This window comes from Dermacentor silvarum, chromosome 8, assembly GCF_013339745.2.
Source record: "Dermacentor silvarum isolate Dsil-2018 chromosome 8, BIME_Dsil_1.4, whole genome shotgun sequence".
NCBI classification, from domain to species: domain Eukaryota; kingdom Metazoa; phylum Arthropoda; class Arachnida; order Ixodida; family Ixodidae; genus Dermacentor; species Dermacentor silvarum.
In genome coordinates this window covers 166,491,856-166,497,866 of record NC_051161.1, presented here as the reverse complement: position 1 = coordinate 166,497,866, position 6,011 = coordinate 166,491,856, and the positions used below count along the sequence as shown (strand labels likewise).

Sequence of the window (6,011 nt, the reverse complement as noted above, 5' to 3'; positions counted from 1 at the left end):
CCTATGAAGTTAGTTCCCGTAATCACTGAACCCTTCAAACGCTTAGTGGTTGATATTGTGGGAACCCTTTCCGTGACGAGTTCAGGGTACAAATACCTTTTGACAATGAGTTGCCCCGCAACGAAGTTTCCGGAGGCCGTTCCCCTAAAAGAAATAAATTCAGTCGAGGTAGTTGAAGCCTTACTCTCGGTGTTCTCCCGATTAGGTTTCCCATCTGAATTACAGAGTGATCAGGGCAGCGTATTCACCAGCGCCCTTACTACCACCTTCCTAGAAAGGTGCGGCATTCGCATCATCCGCAGTTCAGTGCGGCATCCACAGAGCAACAGTGTAGAAGCATGGCACTCCGTTCTGAAAAGGGTACTGCGGGCATTGTGCTACGAGCAAAGAAAGGACTGGGAGGCATGCTTAGCGGCCACTATGTTTGCCTTGAGGTCGGTGCCGCATGAAGCCACCGGATTCAGCCCAGCTGAGCTCGTTTATGGGAGGTCGCTTCGATCTCCGCTTCAAATGGTGCGCGAGGCGTGGGAAGGGCGCGGAGATGACCCGACAGTTGTTGAGTATGTATTGGAACTCCTAGAGCGGTTGCAATCTTGTCAAGAGCTGGTGCAGGCAAACATGAAATCCGCCCAGATGAAAGCTAAAGTATACTATGATAGGAACGCTCGGAAGCGGACTTTCACTGTAGGAGATAAGGTGCTTTTGCTAACGGCGTCCAGAAAAAACAAGCTAGACGTCCTTTGGGAAGGACCTGCGGAGGTCATGGAGAAACTCTCAGACACAAACTATGCCATCAAATTACCGGGTAGACGTAAAGAGCTGAGGATATACCACACGAACCTAATGAAACCATATCGAGAGCGTGAAGCCATAGTTCATCTCGCACTAAATACGCCCGAAGAAGTGGAAACAGAATTTGCTTATCCGATGCCGCCAACGGAACTTCCACTTTCTAAAGTATACGCGGACATAGGCGCAGACCCAAATTTAAACCCACGCCAGCGAAGGGAACTGCGAGAGCTCGTGGGTAACTTTGAAGACTGTTTTTTAGATCGGCCAGGTAGAACTAGCTTGATGGAGCATGATATTAAGCTGGTATTGGACGTGCCCATTCAGTGCAGGCCCTACCGGGTTTCACCTGGGCAGAGGCAAATTTTGGAAACCGAGATCCAGAGTATGTTAGAGCTGGGGTTAATTGTTCCCTCTGAGAGTGAATACGCGTCCCCGCTAATTCTGGTTGAGGCTCCGGGGAAAAGCCCCAGGCCTTGTATCGATTACCGAAGGCTAAACGCCATAACCAAAGATCAGAATTACCCCATTCCTAATCTGGAAGAGTGGGTGGAGACGATCAGCAGGGCTGAATATGTATCTACGCTAGACTTAACGAGGGGTTACTGGCAGGTACCACTGACAGAGCAAGCTAGCCATTATGCCGCCTTTACATCCCCCCTAGGTACCTTTCGGCCTCTTGTCCTCACTTTCGGATTGAAAAACGCTCCGTTTTGTTTCTCACGACTTATGGACCGGGTTCTGAAAGGAATGCAGGACTACGCGCTTCCCTACTTGGATGACATCGCAGTCTTCTCTCCTACTTGGGAGGACCATTTGCATCACCTTAAGAATGTGCTAGAGAGTTTGCGTGCGGCCGGTTTGACCCTGAAGGGCGAAAAATGTCAACTAGGAAAAGCCGAAGTTAGCTACTTAGGCCACAAGGTCGGACGTGGCTACAGACGCCCCTTTGAGATAAAAATAGCCGCCATATCCGATTACCCTAGACCAGTGACGAAAACAGATGTCCGTTCCTTTTTGGGACTAACTGGCTATTATCAACATTACATCCGTAACTTTTCAGAAATCGCAAGTCCCCTCACGGACAGTTTACGGAAGAATGAACCAGTGAAAATTCTGTGGAACGAACAAAAAGACGAATCTTTCCTCAAGTTCAAGGCCGCTTTAGCCGACAAACCCATCTTGAGAGCTCCTGTTTATGATCTTCCTTTCATTCTGCAGTGCGATGCTAGTGATCGAGGCATGGGTGCAGTGCTCAGTCAGAAAAGTGAAAACGGGGAGGAACACCCGGTAGTGTTCGTAAGCCGGAAGCTGACTGTCCGCGAGCAGGCCTATAGTACTTCCGAGAAGGAGTGCGCTTGCTTAGTATGGGCAATACACAAGCTTCAATGTTATCTGGCAGGATCATGGTTCCTAGTGGAAACTGGCTATTGTCCTTTGACGTGGCTTAGGAATATATCCCCGAGGAACGGCAGACTGCTACGCTGGAGCCTTAGTCTGCAAGAGCATAGCTTTGATGTCAGGTACAGGAAAGGACGCGACAATGCCAATGCGGATGGCCTCAGCCGTAGCTTCCCTGTGTGAAGCAAAATGTTGTAAAGGGCCCCTCTCGTTCTTTTTTTTCTCTTTTCGCGGATGTGTTTTGTTCTTCAGTTTTCAACTCATGATTAACCCCATTATTGCTGCATTTCAATGCACTCCCGGTCTCTCAATAAATGTGGCTTTCCTGGGCAGGAGAAACAAAAACGTTAGGTATTAGGTTAATTGAATAATGCACTTAAGTCTGGTTTTTTCCTTTTGTTAATTTTCGGGAAGCTCGAACGAGGGCTGCAGGTTTAATTATGATAAGGTTTTGCGTGAAGAATGTGTGAACCTGGCAGTTCTCATGGTTAGTTGGGTGCTCTCTGTTTGTTGTGCCTTGGGCTTGGCGTGGTCTATTTCCAGAGGGTGTCACCTGGCCTGCCTTGGAACGAATGGCGAAACAAAGCAGAGGCACGGGGTCTATGGTCTCTTCGAGGTGCTCGGATGCTGCAACCCCTTCGAGACCTCCTGTGGCGGAGGACGGGCTGTTATGATCGGCTTGGAACTGCACCTGTGAAATGTGGGAATCAAGCTCGAGCGCCTTTCCCGTGACGAGATAATCCTCTTTCATCCCCGAGAGAGCGTCTGACCTCTACGGAGCAGACGAAAACAGCGAGCTACCAAGAAGGAAGACCCGAGGGAGAGGAGGTCACCAACTTGACCGCCCGACAGAGGTCTGACACTTCCACAAGTTCCCCGAAGGAGTCATCGGCAGGTTATGCCTGGAATCTATCTCTCCAATGTGGGAAGCAAGCCCCAGCGCTTTTCCCGTGACGAGATAATCCCCTTCAGCCCCGAGAGAGCTCTCACCTCTAAGGAGCAGACTAAAACGGCGAGCTACCAAGAAGGAGGACCCGAGGGCGAGGAGGTCGTCAACTTGACCCCCAGAGAGGACTTCCCCGAAGGAAACGCCGGCCACCACTAGGGGATTTAAGGCCGTCCTGGCCCCCGTGTTAATCAGAACCGCTCGAGACTCGGATAGAGTCAAAACCATGTACCAATGAAGTGAATACAATCTTTTCTATTTTTCATCACTATGCCCGCCTTCATCGTCGTCTCCCGATTCCTGCGGTGACGACCCACTTCACCCGGTCGAGATAATATCAGCCGCAAGCTTTTCAAGCATGATATTTCCTCCATCTTTGATTAAATCGACTGTTATTTCATCGTCTCCAGCAACTTTTCCCCTGGTCATGTCTTGCAAGGCCCTTCTAACTTCATCGCTAGTTATAGAAGGCGCCTCTGTATCCTGTTCATCACTACTTTGTATGAAAATAGCTTGGTTGCTATGGTCTCTTTACACGTCGGCATAGAATTCTTCCGCTGCTTTTACTGTGTCATCGAAATTGCTGATGATATTACCCTGCTTATCTTTCAGTGCATACATGTTGCTTTGTCCTATGCCAAGTTTTCTTCTCACTGATTTCATGCTGCGTCCATATTTTACTACTTCCTCAATATTTTCCACGTTAAAATTTCAAATATCCCTTACGTTCTTATTGTTGGTCAGTTTTGGCAGTTCAGCGAATTCTATCTGATCACTCGAGTTTGCCACTGTCGTTTTGTCGTTTCTTTATTAAGTCCTTTGTTACTTGGGAGAGCTTACCTACTTGTAGCCTTGGTGCCTTACCTCCCACTTCAATTGCTGCTTCTGAGATCACTCTAGGTTGGCCTGTTTCTTATTGACTAATTTTACTCTTTCTCTCTTCAAATTGAGGGAAATCCTAGACCTCAGTAGCCTATTTTACCCTACGTAACACTTCTAGATCCTGCACCATGCTGCGCTCTGCAGAGAGCATGAAATATATTGCATTCCTTGTTTGTCCATTAGGGCTTTTTCAGGTCCACTTCCTGTTGCTACACTTCCTGAAGAAGGTATTCATTATTCGGAGCCTATTCCATTCCGCGAATTCTGGCATCTCTCCTCTAGCGTTCCTAGAATCGGTGCCCTAGTTGCTAGCTCACCAGCCTGTTTTTTTTCCCACTTTTGCATTGAGGCCGCCCACGAATACAGTATACTGAGTATGCACATTTCTCATTGCTAACTCGAAGTCTTCAGAAAACTGTTCTACTTCTTCCTTATCGTAAGAGGAGTTAGGGGGTAGGCTTGGCGACTGCTACCCTGACATTAATGCTGTAGAGTTCATAAATGTTGCCCGCTATGTCCTTGTGGAATAGAAGTCATACCCCGAATTCTCTCTTATCTGGAAAACCTCTGTAGCTGAAGACGTGGCCGTTAGTCAGCACTGTATAAGCCTCACCAGTTCTTCTAGCCTCACTAAGGCCAAGAATATCCCAGCCAATGCCTGATAATTCCTCAAATAGCCCTGCTAAGCTAGCCTCACTCGATAGGGTGCGCGTGTTGAACGTTGCCAGGCTCAGTTTCCACTGGTGGCTTGTCCGTACCCAGAGATTCTTAGCACCCTCTGCCGCGTCGCAGGTCTGACCGCCGCTTTGGTCAAGTGCTCCGCAGCCGCTGGTGACTGAGGGCCATGGGTTAATTGTAGGAGTCATGAGGGAGGTAGTGGCCGAATACTGCACCAGGGAGGCCAATTACTGTTCTGGTGAGGGAGCGACTTTGTTCAAGCTTAGTGGTTCTTCCTAAGTTGGTTCCACCTGGACTAGTATAGCCCCACTAGCTTTCGGCAATATTTTTTTGCCGGTGTCAGGCGCCACTCCATGCCTGAAAATGTAGTGAACTGGAGAGGATTCGAACTTACGACCTTCATATTAGTAGCCGGGTGTTCTACCTCTGCTCCACGCCACCACTTTAATATCAATACGCTTGAGTATCAATAGCGTATTGCGTATTGCTGTGAGGGAAAATCCTAATGATTGACAATATCCGTAAGTTTACAGCGAAGCTGTACATGGCTAGATTCCAGCGGATCGATGTCCATAGGTCAAAAACGGGGGCTGATCCCGAAGACAGTGCAATGCAGGGCTTTAAGCAGGCTTCAAGCACTCCGCCAACTTGTAAAAATAAGTTTAATAGCTTGGGTCAAAATACAACCCGTATCATATATTAAGCTAATAAGACCAGATACTACACTTTGACCCGCGTCGGCTATCTATATATTCGCACAATACACGTGTACGACATCCCGCGTATTTAAACTAATGCCTACCAACCTCAGTGTCTTCGGTCTCCTGACGTAATGCTCTCCGTAGGCTCCTTTTCTCAGTTCTTCTCTGACTCTGAAATGGGTTGCCCGCGTGTTGTGTGGTCTGAAGAACAGCGTGCCTACCAAGAACGACAGCGTGAACAGAAAACGGAATGGGCGCGGCGGCGGCTTAAGGAGGCCACCGACGATGAGCGGGGAATGAACGCCAAGCGTAATCGTGCTGCCCGCCAGGACCGCGAGGCGGAAAGAAATGCAAACCATCTATTTGGCCTCTGTCGAATCCGGATATATTGAATCTGGAGGGAATCACAAAAAATTGCTTTATATAAGTAATTCGATATATAAAATAATAGGCCCTCAGGTAAACGGTGGCTTACCGATTGGTGCGTCCGAGAGCCGCTAACTTACTGCACGCAACTCGGGGGAAAAATCAAGCACACTTTATTTACCCGCCAAAAAAAGTTGCTGGATCACTTTCAACGTCATTGAAAAGTCCAAGCTGATTCTTTTCTGTAC

General features: G+C 48.3%; 1 pseudogene; it reads right to left on the bottom strand.

Annotated features, from left to right (window-relative positions):
• Window positions 1-5,276: 5,276 nt before the first annotated feature.
• LOC119462930 (U2 spliceosomal RNA) lies at window positions 5,277-5,441 on the bottom strand (annotated as a pseudogene).
• Window positions 5,442-6,011: the final 570 nt, after the last annotated feature.